At 47.3% G+C, this 18,399-nt stretch overlaps 1 pseudogene across 1 annotated transcript in view; it reads left to right on the top strand.

Annotated features, from left to right (window-relative positions):
• Positions 1 to 2,732: 2,732 nt before the first annotated feature.
• LOC308676250 (microtubule-associated protein tau-like) overlaps positions 2,733 to 18,399 on the top strand; it is a 296,383-nt pseudogene continuing 280,716 nt past the window's right edge. The window contains exons 1-2 of the transcript in view: positions 2,733 to 2,757; positions 2,888 to 3,153. The product of the transcript in view is annotated as a microtubule-associated protein tau-like (transcript). The remainder of the gene's footprint in view (positions 2,758 to 2,887; positions 3,154 to 18,399) is intronic.

The following is an 18,399-nucleotide window of genomic DNA, read 5'->3' as shown; positions in this document are numbered from 1 at the left end:
CTTAAAAACCATCACCAAGACCTTGAACCTCACCCGGAAGACAACTGGTAGCCAATGCAGCTCGCGGAGCAAAGGTGTAACATGGGAGTACCGGGAAACTCCCAAGACAACTCTCGCGGCCGCATTCTGTACCAGTTGGAGCCTCCGAGTGGTCTTCAAGGGAAGCCCCATGTAAAGAGCATTGCAGTAGTCCAGACAAGAGGTCACAAGCGCATGAGTGACCGTACACAGGGCATCCCGGTCCAGAGAGGGCCGCAACTGACGCACCAGGCGAACCTGAGCGAAAGCCCCCCTAGTCACGGCTACTATGTGATCTTCTAGAGTAAGCCATGAATCTAGGAGGACTCCCAAGTTGCGAGCCCTATCCACGGGGGGTAGAAACTCACCCCCCATAGAAAGAGATGGAACATTTTGAATGTCCCGGGATGCCAGAATGTACAGCCACCCAGTCTTGTCAGGGTTGAGCTGAAGTCTGTTCCTCCCCATCCAGACCCGAACCGCCTCCAGGCAACGGGACATCACAGCGAGTGATGGTATGCCCATCTCTTTAAGGACTTGCCACAGTTTGTTATGATCCACACAATCAAAGGCTTTAGCATAGTCAATGAAGCAGAAGTAGATGTTTTTCTGGAACTCTCTAGCTTTCTCCATGATCCAGCATATGTTAGCAATTTGATCTCTAGTTCCTCTGCCTCTTCGAAATCCTGCCTGTACTTCTGGTAGTTCTCGATCCACATACTGCTGGAGTCTAGCTTGTAGAATTTTAAGCATAACTTTACTAGCATGAGAAATGAGTGCAATGGTGCGATAGTTTGAACATTCTTTGGCACTGCCTTTCTTTGGAATTGGAATGTAAACTGATCTTTTCCAATCCTGTGGCCACTGTTGAGTTTTCCAAATTTGCTGGCAAATTGAGTGTAGCACTTTTACTGCATCGTCTTTTAAGATTTTGAATAGCTCAGCTGGAATACTGTCACCTCCACTAGCTTTGTTGTTGCTCAGCTTTTCTAAGGCCCACTTCACTTCACATTCTAGGATGTCTGGCTCGAGGTCAGTGACCACCTCATTGTGATTATCAGGGACGTTAAGCTCATTCTTGTATAGTTCTTCTGTGTAATTTTTCCACCTCTTCTTAATCTCTTCTGCCTCTGTTAGGTCCCTGCCATTTTGGTCCTTTATCATACCCATTTTTGCATGAAACGTTCCTTTCATCTCTCCAATTTTCTTGAAAAGATCTCTGGTCCTCCCTATTCTATTGTTTTCTTCTATTTCTTTGCATTCTTCATTTAAGAAGGCATTCTTATCTCTTCTAGCTATTCTTTGGATTTCTGCATTTAATTGGGCATATCTTTCTTTTTCTCCCTTCCCTTTCGCTTCCCTCCTTTCCTCAGCTATTTGCAAAGCTTCCTCAGACAGCCATTTTGCTTTCTTGCGTTTCTTTTTCTTTGGGATGGTTTTGGTTGCTACATGTTGTACAATGTTGCGAACCTCTGTCCATAGTTCTTCAGGCATTCTGTCTATCAGATCTAATTCCTTAAATCTATTTGTCACATCTACTGTATATTGAACAGGGATATGATTTAATTCATACCTGACTGGCCTAGCGCTTTTCCCTACTTTCTTTAATTTAAGCCTAAACTTTGCAACAAGAAGCTCATGGTCTGAGCCACAGTCAGCTCCTGGTCTTGTTTTTACTGACTGTATAGAGCTTCTCCATCTTTGGCTGCAGAGCATATAGTCAATCTGATTTCTGTGTTGACCGTCTGGTGATGTCCATGTGTAAAGCCGTCTCTTGGGTTGTTGGAAAAGAGTGTTTGCTATGACCATCGTATTCTCTTGACAAAATTCTATCAGCCTGTGCCCTGCTTCATTTTGTACTCCAAGGCCAAACTTGCCTGTTATTCCAGTTATCTTTTGGCTTCCTACTTTAGCATTCCAATCCCCCATGATGATAAGGACATCATTTTTGGGTGTTAGTTCTATAAGGTGCTGTAGGGCTTCATAGAACCAGTCAATTTCATCCTCTTCAGCACCGGTGGTTGGGGCATAGACTTGGACTACTGTGATATTGAATGGTTTGCCTTGGATTCGAACTGAGATCATTCTGTCATTTTGAGGATTGTATCCCAGTATTGCTTTTCCTACTCTTTTATTGACTATGAAGGGTACTCCATTTCTTCTGAGGGATTCTTGCCCGCAGTAGTATACCTGATGGTCATCTGAATTAAATTCACCCATTCCTGTCCATTTTAGTTCGCTGATACCTAAGATGTCAATGTTTAGTCTTGTCATCTCTTGTTTGACCACGTCCAGCTTTCCTTGATTCATGGATTTTACATTCCAGGTTCCTATGGAGAAAAAATCTTTACAGCATCGGACTTTCCTTTCACCACCAGACATATCCACAGCTGAGCGTCCTTTCTGCTTTGGCCCAGTCGCTTCATTCTTTCTGGCGCTACTAGTACTAGCCCTCTGCTCTTCCCCAGTAGCATATTGGACGCCTTCCGACCTGAGGGGCTCATCTTCCAGCGTCATATCGTTTTGCCTTTTGGTACTGTCCAAAGGGTTTTCATGGCAAAGATACTGGAGTGGTTTGCCATTTCCTTCTCCAGTGGATCACGTTTTGTCAGAACTCTCTGCTATGGCCTTTCCGTCTTGGGTGGCCCTGCACGGCATAGCTCATAGCTTCATTGAATTACGCAAGCCCCTTCGCCACGACAAGGCAGTAATCCATGAAGGGGAAGGACAATTTTATGGGTATAAAATAGCTTAATAGCACCATACTGCATTATCTTCTTGATGTTACATGGACTGTTTCATGCTTATTGAATAGTAGGAAATAAAATTTGGAAAGAGCAACTGAAACCTAATCAATCTCAAATTGTAGGTGAACCAACCAAGTCTGGAGATTGAAGTGATTACAGCAGTCCTGGATCTCCAGGAACCCCCAGCAGTTGCTCTCACACACCATCCTTGACAACTCCACCAAACAGAGAGCCCAAGAAGGTTGCAGTGGTTCGTACACCACCAAAATCCCCTTCTTCTGCCAAGATCCACTTGCAGACAGCTCCCATTCCCATGCCAGACCTGAGGAATGTCAAGTCTAAAATTGGTTCCACTGACAACTTAAAGCATCAACCTGGGGGTGGAAAGGTAAATCCAACATGGCTTATATTTCTATGGAAACAGATATACGGGACAACTTTGGTAGAGTGTGTACCTTTCTCTCTTTGCCATTCCAGCATTTCATTCCCTGATTTCAAAACTTTCTCAACTTTATGAGCCACCTTCACCTGGCACAATGTGAACATCCAAAAATGGTGGTGTGGCCCCTGTATGTGTGAGGTGATTGGTTAGGAACTCAATATTGATAGTATTGAAATTACATGTGTTCATTAAATATATGTTAAGGATGGCTTTCAAATTAGAAAATACAGTACATGGAAACTGAGCATGTACAGGGTAGTGAAGTGAATGGAGCATGTGTTGCTCTGATTAGAGAGCAGGCCTTCAAAGCTATGTATAGAAGCACTGATCCACAGCAGTGACAAGACGTCACTATATACACCATGTGTGAAGAACCTACCACTCTCAAAATTATATTGAAGAATAATTCAATAATTCAGTCCCTATCTGACTGTGCTGGCTGTTCTGTACCAGCCTGCTACCGGCCCTGCAGCAAAAGCAGGGACAACCCCTTTACAAATGGCAAGAGACTGGAATAAAGCCTGCCAAATTTATTAACATAAAACAGAGCAAGACAAGACACCAGCCATGAAACAGGAGCTATGAAACAGGAGCTATCCAAGCGGTTGCCTTCAGCAAACCAGCCCTCCCACACATTCCCCTTAAATACAGTTCAGGGCGTGGCCTCTCTCTGCCTCCTTCTGAGGTGCCCCATTGCCTTTCTCTGTTTACTCCTGATTGACTGCCTCCTGCGTCGGGCGTCCTTGAACAGGGCCAGCTGTGGGTCAATCTTCATCCACGCTGTCAGGCTCACACAGCTGGGTCTCCGTTGTGACCAGGTGGGAGGGGCCCGGCTGAGGGCTCTGCGGAGCCTCAACGCCATCATCAGCAAGCTCTTCAACACCCCCCTCCTCCTCCTCTGAGTCATCCGACCCAACTGCCGAACCCACAGGCTGACCCTGAATCACAACACTATCTCGCACCGCAGGGCCCTTCCCCCGGGTCTGCCGATCCGGATGCGGTCGGGATGGAAATTGTTCATGAAAAGCGGTCACCAACGCAGGGGCATGAAAGGCGGTCGCATCTTCCCAGGTGAAGTCCTCTGGTCCGTAACCTTTCCATTCAATCAGGTACTGGAAACGACCTTTCAGCCAACGGGAGTCCCTGATGCTGGCGACCTCGTACTCGGGGGTGCTGCCTCCATCACGAGGTCCTGATGGGGGAGGTTCCGCTCGGCGGAGTGGACAGGCCGGTTGCTCGGGGACCAACAGAGACCGATGAAAGACTGGGTGCACGCGCAGGGAACGTGGCAGAGTTAAGCGATAGGCGACCGGATTGATGACAGCCTCGACTGGGAACGGTCCTAAATATCGGTGATCTAACTTTCTCACCGGCCATGTTGATGGTAGGTTCCTGGTGGACAACCAGACCCAATCTCCCACCGATAGTGGAGGCGTATCCCGTCTTGACCGATCAGCAAACCTTTTGTAATCGGCCTTGGCCTTCTCTAACTGACGTCGCACCAATCGATGGATCGCCTGTAACTCTGCCATGAAGTTGTTCGCTGCCGGCTCTGGTGAGTCCATGGGAGAAAGGGGGAAAAACCGGGGGTGATATCCCACATTGGCCAAGAACGGTGTCATCTGTGTGGAGGTGTGCTGCGAATTGTTAAATGCAAACTCAGCTATGGCCAGATAGTCCACCCAATTGTTTTGCTGCAGATTGACGTAGCAGCGCAGATATTGTTCCAGGATACCAATGACCTTCTCGGTTCCCCCATCAGTTTGAGGATGATGCGCGGACGAGAGGCAAATCTTGATATCCAACGCATGCATCAACTCCTGCCAGAAGCGGGCTGTAAACTGGGGCCCCCTATCAGAGACGACTCTATCAGGGAGGCCGTGCAGCCGAAACACCTGCTGAATGAACATACGACTAGTAGCGCGGGCTGACGGTAAGCCGCGACAGGGGATGAAGTGCGCCATCTTGGTCAGCATGTCCACCACCACATACACTGTCGTAAAACCAGAGGATGGGGGTAAATCCGTCAGAAAGTCCATGGACACAGCCCCCCAGGGTCTTTTGGGTGTCGGCAAAGCCTGCAGTAATCCAGGTGGGGCCCCTGTCGCTGACTTGGCCTGCCTGCATGGGATGCAGGAGGTAACATAGGACTGGACGTCGTGTCGGACTCGGGGCCACCAGAAGGTACGGGAGACCAGGTTCAGGGTCTTGAACAGGCCAAAATGCCCCGCCGCCGGGTTATCGTGACACTGGCTGAGGATGAGTCCCCTGAGTGGCCCTCCCGGAACGTAGAGCCGGTCACGATAATACAAGAGTCCATCCGTGACCGTCCAAGGAGAATCTGGCCCCACCTCCTCCTTCCGCTGAGCCACCCACACCTCCTGCTGCTGTGCCTCCCGGATCCGAGCCCGTATATCAACCGGCTCCCGCACCGCAGCAAAAGACTCAACGGGGATCACTGTCCTGGGCAGAAGCTTGTCTTCCACTCGGGAATATTCGGGCTTCCTGGACAGAGCATCCGCTCTTTGATTGTGCCCGCTAGGTATGTACCGAACCCGGAAGTCAAACCTCGCAAAGAAAAGAGACCACCGGCTTTGGAGTGTGAAGAGGCAGGCAGAGCGATACAGGAGGTCAAGGTGAAATGGATTTTTGTTCTCTAGTTCAATGGATTTTATGGACTTTAAAAGTGAAAGTGCGTAGCAAGTGAAAGTGGGGGAAGATGGCGGCTAAAACCTCTAAAGTTCTCCGGAGTGCGGGGGCTTCCCCGGTGCAACAGTCCTCGCTGCAAGCCTTATTGCCTCCTGCACCTGCTCCGGCACTGACGGTTAAAGATTTACAGGATGCTTTGGAAAAGCACTCACAACAAATAGCAGATATTATAGATGAAAAGATGGAAAAGCTGGAAGAGAAGTTTACAGCAATGAGGGCAGACATCTTGCCTGCACTTCAAGGTGTGGCTTCATGTATTCAATGCTTGGACGAAAAAATGGAAGATCTTAGCCAGAAGAATTCCAGATTAGAAGCAAAAGTGTTAGAGAATGAAAATGTGATGGATAAAATGGACGGTGATTTGACTCTGGTCCAGTACCACCAGATGGAGTTTGCTATCAGAATCAGAGGTTTAAAAGAGAATCCTAAAGAAGATTTAAAGCAGATAGTCTCTGAGGATTTGGAAGTGGTACTGGGACAGCCAGCAGCTGAAATTGAGGGAAATATAGACAAAATCTTTCGTGTAAATTCATGGATTGCAAGACAGAGGAAGCTACCTAGAGATGTGGTGGTTTATTTCACAAAGAGAGCAATCAGGAATGAAGTTATCCAAGTTTCTTATGATACTAAGCTTGTGCTTGCTGAGCAAGAAGTTTTGGTTTTAAAAGAGATTCCTCCAAGAATTTTAAGGAGAAGGAAAGATTTTGCTTTTCTGGCACAGGAACTTAAGAAACGCGACATCAAGTTTAGATGGGAGATACCAGTGGGCATGGTGGTGATGCATGAAGGCATAAGACACCGTTTGGTCACAGTGATCCAGGCACGTGATTTTTATAGCAATGTTTTAAAAGCAACCTCTTTACCACCTTTGGAATCTGCAAAGAAAAATGGCGAGGGAAAGCCTCAAGATGCTGAAGGAACACAGACAGATGAGAAAGCCACTGGAGGGGATCAAATTACAGCTTCATCGGAAGATGCCAGAGAGCAGAGGATGACGCGTGCTGCCTTGAGACGAGCGAGACAAGAGCAAGAGCAAGACCAGCAGAAAGTTATGGAACCTCCAAAGCGTACCTATAGCGAAGCTGTGGGAGGGGCGCGGCCTAAGGAAGTTAAGGGACTCTTGACAGACGTGCTCCAGAAGCTTCAGGCCGCTAAGGATGGCGACTAAGTTTCTAACTTGGAATGTCAATGGCTTAAACTCACCACAGAAGAGAAAGAAAGTTTTTCAATACTTAAAACAATTTAAGACTGATGTTATTTGCTTGCAAGAAACACATATTAGGGTTATGGACCAAAAGTACCTATTGAACTCTAGATTGGGTACACAATTTAGTGCTTCAGCAATGAATAAGAAAAATGGAGTGGTTATTTATGTCAAGAATACTGTGACAGCGGAGCTAATAGAAGCAGATAAACAAGGAAGATTTGTTATAATAGATTTGCTGTTAGAAGGCAAAAAACGCTTTTGGTTGGACTGTACGCTCCTAATCAACAACAAGCTGACTTTTATAGTTTATTACACAGTAAGATTACTCAGTTGGATTATAAATCTTTTATTTTTATGGGAGATTGGAACAGAGTCTTGGACGTACAACTGGACAAGGGTGGCTCTTTTAGGCATATTCCAAGCCACGCTAGATTGCCTAAATCTTTCTTTGAAATGAAGGATGATTTGGAGTTGCGAGACATTTGGAGAGAAATACATCTACAAGAAAAGGATTATACTTTTTTTTCTGATAGACATCAATCTTTTTCCAGGATTGATTTTATATTATTGACTAATGATTTTTTTTCCAGGATTAAAAAGATAAAGATTTGTCCAAGAACTATGTCTGACCATAGTCCAGTTTGGTTAGAGATTGACAAGAATAATAGAGATAGGCGCTCTTGGCGCTTAAATGAGAACTTGTTTAGAAATCAGAGAAATGTGGAAGAATGTAAAAAACAGATGAAGGACTTTTTTGAAACTAACATGAATAAGGGCACTTCTATGGATATGTTCTGGGATGCTAGTAAAGCTTATATGAGAGGGGTGTTAATATATATGAATAACAAATACAGACGTAACTTGGAATTTAGGAGGAAGGAATTGGAGAATGAAATTAGAGAAAAAGAAAAGGCCCTAATTCGGAATCCATCGGATGTGAAGATCAAAGAGGTTATTAATCTGTTAAGAGGACAATTTGATAAGTTGATGGCTGATCAGGTGGCAACTAATTTACGGTTTGCTAGGCACAATACTTTTTGCAATGCCAATAAACCAGGCAGATGGTTAGCTTACAGGTTAAGGAAGAAGCAAAGGGCTTCTAACATAGATAAAATAGAACATAAGGGTAAAGTTGTGTATCAACAGGATCTTATCAAGGAAGCCTTTCTGGACTTTTATTCTAAATTATATGCTAAAGATAAGATTAATGAAGCAGATATTGATGTATATTTGAGGAATGCTAACATCCCGGTTCTTACACAAGAACAAAATGAAGAGATTAATCAACTGATAACAGAAGAAGAAATCCTTTTAGCAATTAAACAATTGAAGATGGATAAAGCGCCAGGCACGGATGGACTGACTGTGGTGTACTATAAAAACCTACAATTGGAGATGATAAAGCCACTAAGGGAATTGTTTCAGACAATTCAAAGGGGAGGAAGGGTGCCTCCGTCTTGGAGAACTGCCTTTATTTCTTTGATTCCGAAGGATGATCAGGATGTCACTCAAGTAAGAAATTATAGACCAATATCACTTTTGAATACGGACTACAAGATATTTGCTAAGGTTTTAGCTAACAGATTGATGAGGGTTCTGCAACAGATAATTCATGGGGACCAAACTGGGTTTATCAGTGGTAGACAAATGAAAAATAATGTGAGGCATATAGTAGACTTGTTGGAATTTTTGGAAAGGAACAACCAGATCCCTGCGGCGCTGATCTTTTTAGACGCCGAAAAAGCCTTTGATCAATTGGATTGGCAATTTTTGATGAAAGTTTTAGATAAAATGAATTTTGGGGATAAATTCTTACAACCAATTAGGGCATTATATCAAAAACAAACAGCCCAAATAATAGTAAATAATAGTTTGACTGAAGTATGTAATATTGAAAAGGGCACAAGACAAGGGTGTCCGTTGTCACCTTTATTATTTATCTTAACATTGGAGATATTATTGATTAAAATACGAAATTCGGAAAAAATTAAGGGAATTCAAATTAGAGATCAGGATTATAGACTGAGGGCGTTTGCAGACGATCTGGTTGTTACGGTGACCCAGCCAAAAAATTCTGTTGTGGACCTGATGGAGATAATAATGCAATATGGGAAGGTTTCTGGATTTAAGGTCAATATACAAAAAACTAAAATATTAGCCAAAAATATGACAGTATCGCAAAAAGCCCTTCTAGAAGGGTTAACTGGATTTGAGATCGTTAAAAGGGTTAAATATTTGGGGGTGTATTTGTCACCCTCAAATGCAAAGTTATATAAAAATAATTATGAAAAGTTATGGGGAAAAATTCAAAAAGAATTGGAGAGCTGGGAAAAATTGCAGTTGTCTCTACTGGGAAGAATTGCAGCAGTGAAAATGAATGTTTTACCTAAATTTCTATTTTTATTTCAAATGATACCTATTCTTAAAAAAGACTCAAATTTGGAGGAATGGCAAAAGGGTATCAATAAATTTGTATGGGCAGGGAAAAGGCCACGAGTTAAATTTAAGATTATGCAGGATATGCGTGAAAGAGGTGGTCTTAAAATGCCCAACTTTAAATTATATTATGAAGCTGCTGCGTTGTCAGCGATAAGTGATTGGATTAATTTAACACAAGGGAGATTATTAAATCTGGAGGGCCACGACTTGTTATTTGGCTGGCATGCATATTTATTGTATGATAAGAAGGTAGATAATGTGTTTAAAGTGCATATTTTAAGACAGGCATTGCTGAGAGTTTGGAAAAAGTATAGATATAAGCTAAACTACAAGATACCTTTATGGGCAATTCCGAAACATGCAATAGAAAACATAAATGTTGGCTTCAAACATGATGTGACTACATACAAGGAGATCTTAAGTTTGGAGAGGAACGTATGGTGTTTGAAGCCGTATAATTTTTTATGAGATGAGAAGATTGTTCAAACTTGGTTTCAATATGGTCAATTACGGGCCAGGTGGAAAGAAGACCAGAAAATTGGTTTCTCAATGATTGATGAAAATTTGGTAAAGCAAATTAGAAATCAGGGTCCAGCACATATCAAACGGATATATCTTGCATTGATAGAAATTGACTCAGAAACAGAACTTGTTAAAGATTGTATGATAAAGTGGGCTCAGAATATTCAAGAAGTTATCACAATGGACACTTGGGAAAAGATTTGGGTGAGGAATGTGAAATTTACACAAGCTCAAAACTTAAGAGAGAACTTCTACAAAATGTTTTATAGGTGGCATTTAGATCCTAAAAAGCTTGCCAGTATGTATCCGAACTATCAACCTAAATGTTGGAGATGTGGTGGCGAAGACGCAACGTATTTTCATATATGGTGGACCTGTAAAAAGGTTAAAGCTTTTTGGATTAAAATTTGGTGGAATATGCAGAAGATATTTAAGCAAAGGATAAAGTTTTGTCCGCAATTGTTCTTATTGGGCATAATTACAGATACTACTGTTGTGGACACCAAGTTGATGCTGAACTTAATTACGGCAGCAAGACTTTTAGTAGGTCAATATTGGAAGAAGGAGGAACTGACGACTATAGAAGAATGGACTCTAAAAGTTTCTGACCTGGCGGAAATGGCAAAGATTTCGGCTTATTTGAAAGATCATTTGCAACAACGTTATATTATGGAGTGGAAAAAGTGGATTGATTATATCCAGAACAAATATGGGACTAAAAAGTTTCATTTAGCATTTGTATAAGTTTTTTTAATGTGATATTAGTATTGCTTGTATTCATTTCATATGAGCTAGAGTGCGATAGACTTAATAGTTTATTGTTGTTAACATATGGTTGTTTATGATTGTTTCTACTTTTATACCTTGTATTTAGCTCTGGGAAGTCGGGGAGGGGGGAGGGGGGAAGGGGGGAGGGTTAGGGAGGGTTAGGAAGGGTTGGGTGGGGGGAGGGGGGAGGGGGGAGGGATTGTTAAAGATAAAATGTATTGTAAAACTTTTCAATAAAAAAAAAAAGAAAAGAGACCACCGTATCTGGCATTGGTTCAAATTCCGAGCGGTCTGCAGGCTTTCCAAATTCTTATGGTCCGTCCGGACCTCGATTTGATGCCGTGCTCCCTCCAGATGATGCCTCCAGGCCTCGAACGCCACTTTGATGGCCAGCAGCTCCTTCTCCCAGATTGTATAATTGCGCTCCGAAGGGTTCAGTTTTCGTGAATGGTACGCGCAAGGGAAGAGGGTACTTCTGGGTCTCGTTGCCTGGAGTAACACCGCCCCAATGGCAATGTCGGAGGCGTCCGCCTCCACAACAAACGGCCGTTGCGGGTCAGGATGCTTCAAGATTGGCTCCTTCATGAAGGCTTCCTTCAAAGTCTGGAAAGCCCGTTGTTCTGGAGCGTTCCACTGGAACCGAGTCTTCTTCTGCAGGAGCCGGGTGAGGGGGGCTGTCAAGGCAGCAAACCCAGGGATGAAAGTTCGGTAATAGTTGGCGAACCCAAGAAGTCGCTGAACATCCTTCACGCGACGCGGGGGTTGCCAACTCTGCAAAGACTCAACCTTACTCGGCTCCATGGCGATGCCCTCAGGAGAAATGCGGTGACCCAGGAAATCGATGGTCACCCGGTAGAACTGGCACTTCTCCAACTTGGCAAACAGCCGATGTTCTCGGAGTCACTGCAGGACCTGATGGAGATGCTGATGGTGCACCTCACGTGACGGGGAGTAGATCAGGATGTCATCCAAGTAGATCACGACAAACTGATCCAACAAATCCCGGAAAATGTCATTCATGAAATGTTGAAACACGGCGGGGGCATTGGTCAGGCCAAATGGCATCACCGTGTACTCAAAATGTCCATAGCGAGTACCAAACGCCGTCTTCCACTCATCACCCGGCCAAACCCTGACGAGGTTGTAAGCTCCACGCAGGTCCAGTTTCGTGAAGATCTTAGCCTCCCGGAGTCAGTCCAAGAGTTCGGGGATGAGGGGCAGCGGGTAACGATTGCGCACCGTGATGGCGTTGAGTTTCCTATAATCACAGCAAAGCCGCAATTCGCCCGACTTCTTTTTGACGAAGAGCACGGGTGCAGACACTGGCGAGGACGAGGGCCAGATGAAACCGCGAGCCAAATTCTTCTGCAGAAAGTCCCGCAATGCAGCCAACTCGGGGTCCGACATGGAGTACAAACGCCCCACTGGGAGTGGCGCATCAGGGACTAAATCAATGGGGCAGTCATAGGGCCTGTGCGGGGGTAATTGATCCGCCTCTGTCTCGCTGAACACATCAGCAAAGTCGGACAGTTCGGGAGGCAAGGAAACCCCTGGGGAACCCTCCACCTGGCCGGCACAGATATGGCGGGAGCAAGCTCTTCAACACCCCCCCTCCTCCTCCTCTGAGTCGTCCGACCCAACTGCCGAACCCACAGGCTGACCCTGAATCACAACACTGGCTGAGGTTGCTGAGAATTAAAGTTCAGCAGCATCTTGAATGGAATAGGCTTCTCATCTTGCCCATAGAATACAACTGTGTTCTAGCAAGGAAACCTGATAATAGACACAGTGATTTTTTTGATATAGGTCATATTATTGCTAGAATATTAAGAGGAACAAATAGTACTTGCTTTTACCTAGGTATGTTATAATCCTGCCTCTGACTCTCTTTCAGGATCTAGTGTTCATTTTGGGTAATGTTGTTAGTAGGAACAGAGAAAGCTTTTTCTTCTGATTCTAATAATCAGGTTCAGCAGTACCCCAACTGAGATGTTCATCAGCATGCCCTTATATTAAAAGTGTGAGTGCTATGTTTTGTTTTGTTTTTTAAAAAACTGTTCTTTTAAACTTAGAAACCCAAGACAAGGGAACAAATTATTTAGAATTGAAGGATAGCAGAATTTAAAATTTAATGATTTTGTTGTTGCTGTTCTTAACATTAGTCTGTGGGAGTTAGTAACTTCTGAGTTTCCTAAGCCATACTACTGAATATAGTTTCAAATGCCAGATTTTTTTTAATGATCAGAAGCCACTATATTAAATATAAATAACTTCATTCATATGCTGATAGGATTGGCTGCTCTTTTGGTCTTTCTGGCGGCGGGGAGACTTTAGATATACGGAAGAAGTATACATCTTCCTGAGTCATCCTAGTGCAGTGATGGCAAAACTTTTAGAGACCGAGTGCCCAAACTGCAACCCAAACCCCACTTATTTATCATTGGGTGCCAGGTGGGCGTGGCCCACTGGGTGGGCGTGGCTGCAGTGGTCATAGCAGACTGGGTGGGCGTGGATGGGGTGGGGGTAGCCACATTGATGTTGCTTGTGGGGAGGGATGCCTGTGGGGGCCGGGCAGGGTTGGGGGAGATCCAGGAGGTCTCTGGCGGGTGGGACGGTGGGCAAGCGGCTTGTCCTTTGGAGTGAGGTGAAGCAGGGGGCAGGGCAGGGGTGCCATTGCCGCAGGACAAGGCAAAGTGAGGCAGGGGCCGGGGTGGGTGCTGCCTGACACCATTGGCCCCCTCACATAGAGAGTGCATGGGGGCCAACTTTGTCCATCAGCAGCCACAGAGTGCCAGCCCCACGACCGGCGCACTCTGGGGCTCTGCAGCCCGCTGCGAATACCAGGCCAGCCCTCCAGCAGCAGGTGGAGTAGAGAAGGGGGGATCCGGTATACCGGTTCCTTACCTCCGCCCGGCTTGTTCTGCGGCCTCATGGCAGTGGCATTGGGCATGACGCCCGAGGCTGCAAATGGCTGGTTTTGGCACAACGTGCCTCTTTGCCCTCGGGCGTGGCCATTTGCTGCCTCATGCGTCACACCCAATGCCGCTGCCATGAGGCCACGGAACAAGCTGGGCGGAGGTAAGGAACCAGTATACCAGTTTCTTACCACCACCTGGCTTGTTCCACAGCTTCATGGCAGCGGCATTGGGCAAGAGGTGGAGCGCTGGAGACTCAGGGAGGGAGGATGCTGAAGTGGGCAGTTGGGCCATTGGAAAGACCAACGCAGTTGAGCGGAAAGCGGCCTCAGAACAAGCAGAGCAGGTAAGCTAAGAAACCCTCGCTCCCCTCAGAAATTGCCTTTCTTTCCTTACCTGACTCCCAGCCCCGTGCCGTTTCTCCTTCGCGATCCACTGCCGCCGCGTGCAAGGAAACAAAGGAAGTTTTTTGGAGGAAAAAAAGGTCAATCAATCTGTAATGTATTGGGCCTAGTTTGCTTGAGCTGTACCATGTGGGTTTTGAATGCTGTGAGATTGCTTAAGCAGGAAGTTGGGTAATGGTCGCTGGCTTCTCAGACAGTCCGTCTCCAAGACCGCCATTGGTTGGCTCTAGGGTGGCAATAGGCTCCTTTAAACCTATTGGCCGCCACCTAGTGGCCAGAGTATAAATAGATGCATAGAAGCCTTGGTTAACAGTTCAGTTCCTGCATTCAATAAAGCATGTTCCTGCCTGAACTCTCTCGCCTCCTCTTCTGCTTGCTGCAAAGAACCCAGTACACAACACTGGTGACAAGGATGGGATCCTGCTCCTTCAGAAGAGCTGAAAGTCACTAGGGGGTGAGGCCAGCCAAAGCGCCTGGCAGGGAAAGCATTCCCACCCCCTCGGTCGGCCTAGTACAGCCACGCTAGTGGCCACCAGCCCTGCGGACCAGTCCCTGGGCCTACGAAGGAGCAGGACAAGGAAGAAGATGAGCCCCAGCCATGAAGACTTCCCGAGATGGTGAAGGTCGGAAAGCTGGAAGAATTTGATGTCACTCACCTGGAGAGATGGTCGTCGTACATCTCGAGGGTCGAAAACTACCTCTGCGCCAACCAAGTCGCTGAAGATGGCCTGAAGGCTACAACACTCCTGTGTGTCTGTGGGCCTGCAACATTTGACATTGCAGAGAACTTGGTCGCACTGGCACAGCTGGAGTCCGTAACGTTCGCGGACCTGAAGAAACGGCTCGGCGACCATTTCCAACCCAATCTTTTGGTAATAGCTTGGAGGTACGCATTCAAACAGAGAGTTCAGCAGCCAGGTGAAACAGCCACAGAATTCATCGCGGCTTTGAGACAAGCTTCACATCTGTGCCAATTCACCGATTTAGAAGAAAGGCTTCAAGATTGACTCATCTGTGGACAGAGAGCTGCAGCAGAAACTCTTTGCCAAAGAGACTCTCTCGCTCCAGGAAGCATTGAAGGAGATCATGGAAGATGAAGCCGCCGCTGGGGCTGTGAAAGCCATGCGGACTGCCAAAAGCACTCAGCACAAGGAGGCCGTCCACCACAAGGATGCTGAACTCACAGAAGACACCGAAAGCAACTACAAAGTCGACAAGCTTCAACAGCACAATGACCAACAACAAGGGACTACTTACAAGGCAAGTCCCTTCTCTCGGTGTCCGGGTTGTGGCGGCCACCACCAACACATGGACTGCAGGTTCCGGACAGCCACGTGTCGGGCCTGCGGGAAGACCGGCCACATCGCTTCAGTCTGCAGAGTTCGCCAGAAGGACCACCAATCGGACATTCCAATCAGGAGAGTACTGGGACCCCAGGACAGTTTAGCATAGGGTTTTGCTCCAGTCGCCGGAGCGTTTGCCGCACGGGGGCTCACCGCCCCCTTAAGCCCAAATTCCGACTTCAGGTTGAGCTGCAAGGTGTCCCTTACAGGATGGAACTGGACACTGGGTCAGCCATGTCCATAATTTCCCTCAAAACATTCTGGTTTGTCTGCAACCGCAGCAAAAGGTGAGCCAAGCTTAGGCCATCCGACATCATCCCGACTTCCAGAACTCTCGCGTCGCCGTCAAGGGCGAGGCCACACTGGCCATCAAATTCAAGGGGTTTTCAGGGCCGCTGGACGTTATTGTAGTGGAGGGTCAGCTAATGAGCCTGATAGGGCTTGATTGGTTTGATGCTTTGGGCATCCAGGTCACCGGAATCAACCAGACACAAACAGCGAACTTAGCATCAGTATGTGAGGAGTTCGCAGATGTTTTTGACACTAATCTTAGAACGTACAAGAGCTGTCCGATAGCCTTTAAACTTGATCCTGCTGTAATGTCTATCAGGATCAAACCCCGCAGAGTGCCATTTGCCCTAAAACACAAGATAGATGCTGAGCTGGATAAGCTAGTTGAACAGGGGGTACTACAGCCTGTAGATGGGGGTGAATGGGAAACCCCAATTGTCATGCCACTTAAAGCCAATGGGGAGGTCAGGATTTGTGCTGATTACAAGTGCACCATTACTCAGGCACTTAAGCAGCATGCGTACCCGGTGCCAGTCGTTAGCCACATCCTGGCATCACTGTAAGGGGGTACGGTTTTTGCAAAGTTAGATTTGGCACAGGCTTATCAGCAGCTACCTGTGGACGAGGCCACAGCCGCTGCACAAACCGTTGTAACGCACAGGGGGCTTTTAAAGTGAAACGCCTCCAATTCGGGGTTATTGTAGCCCCTGGCATTTTTCAAGGTGTTATGGAGCGTACGCTCAAGGGCATTCTGGGGGTCTGCCCCTACTTCAACGATGTGATCATCGCCGGTGACTCCACTGAGGTGCTTGCAAGGAGGCTCAAGGCTGTCCTTCAACGGTTCCGTGAAGCGGGCCTTAAACTTAAAAAGAATAAGTGTAGCATAGGGGTCCCCTCAACTGAGTTCCTAGGTTTCCGTATTTATGCTGAAGGCATCCACCCTGCCGAGTCCAAGCTGAAGGCCATTCAGCTGGCACCTAGCCGCAGGTCAAAAGGAGAGCTTCAGGCATTCCTGTGTCTCCTCAATTTTTACCATGTGTTCCTTCCTAACAACAAGGCTGCAATGGCAGTGTCAAGCCCTGTGGGCTCGAAAACACGAGGGGAGCTGGGGGAACACCACGCACACCGCCCGCACAAGCCCTATGGCGAATGCCACCCAGAAGCAGTACGACCGGCGACGGAACGGCTGCCAGCCACCATGGGCTGCCACACACAGCCCACAGCCACATTCCCGAGGGGCAGCTGCTCTGGGACCTTGTGGAGCGTCCGTGCCGACGAAGCTGCCAGAAAGACCCGCAGGCAAACAGAAAGACAGCCACATCGTGTTTTGGGGCTTCTCCGCTGCCTGCTCTTCGGCGACGGAGCCAAGCGGGCCAAAACCACGCTCGACTGGCAGGGCGTTGTGGGGGGTTGCAGCACTGAGACATAGGATGGTGGAGGGGAGCACAATTGGGGCCCAGGGGAGCGTGGCAGAGGGGTTTGGGGCACACACCTACCTGCAATCTGTGTGGGTCTCGGGGCTAGAGGATGGGACTTCGCACGAGGAGATGGGAAGGGGGCGGAGTTTTAAGCAGGCTCAGCCAGATGCTGGTCTGCCCAGGGGTGGGTGGGGCCGATTACCCTCAGAGTTTAAATGGCATGTTGGGGTGATTAGCTCCCAACACTGACTTTGTAACTGCTTGGAATTTTCTGGAGTAAAGAGATCCTTGCTGTCATCCGTGCCACGTTGTCGTCGTCTTCTTTCCAGCGCGGACGGTTTTGACAGTAAGTCAGCGTTCCCCAAGACCCAAGACCACCGATGACCTGTTACAACGTTTAAAGGACGCTCTCAAGGGGGATACCTGGTTACAACAGCATCCGTGCCTCCTGGCTCGTCGGGACGGTCTGGCCTGGTACGGGGACAGGATGTACGTGCCGCAAGCCCTCCGAGCGGTTGTCTTGTACAGGTGCCATGACGCCAAACAGGCCGGCCACTTTGGGTTTGTAAAGACCCTGCACCTTGCTCGGCGACAATTCTGGTGGCCGGGTATGAGGCGACATATCGATGAATATGTACGGCGCTGCCATACATGTGCTATGGCTAAACCCCGGCCTGGTAAACCAGCGGGGCTCTTACAAGCAGTGGCAGACCCCTGTCGACCATGGCAGGACATAGCCATGGACTTCATCGTGGACCTGCCAGAGAGTCAAGGATACACCGTGATATGGACTGTGATAGACCTGTTCTCCAAACAGGCCCACTTTATACCATGTAATACCATGCGGCTGGCATGGTTGTTCATAACGAACGTTTACCGCCTACACGGCGTACCCAGGCGTATTATCTCGGACCGGGGGGTGCAATTCATGGCTAGGTTTTGGCGGGAGTTCCTCCAGTTCATTGGATCACCCCAGGGGTTAAGTTCTGGGTATCATCCTTGCACAAACGGAGCTGCTGAGCAAGCCAATGCCGCAGTAGAGCGGTACCTGCACAGTTACATCTCGTATCAACAAACGGACTGGGCGGACCTGCTGGCATTCGTGGAGGTCGCCCACAATAACGCAATACACAGCAGCACCGGCTACCCACCATTCAAGGTAGTGTCGGGCTACGA

The sequence above is a fragment of the Vipera berus genome, assembly GCF_964194415.1.
Source record: "Vipera berus genome assembly, chromosome: W".
Lineage (NCBI taxonomy): Eukaryota > Metazoa > Chordata > Lepidosauria > Squamata > Viperidae > Vipera > Vipera berus.
This window is presented reverse-complemented; position numbering and strand designations above follow the sequence as displayed.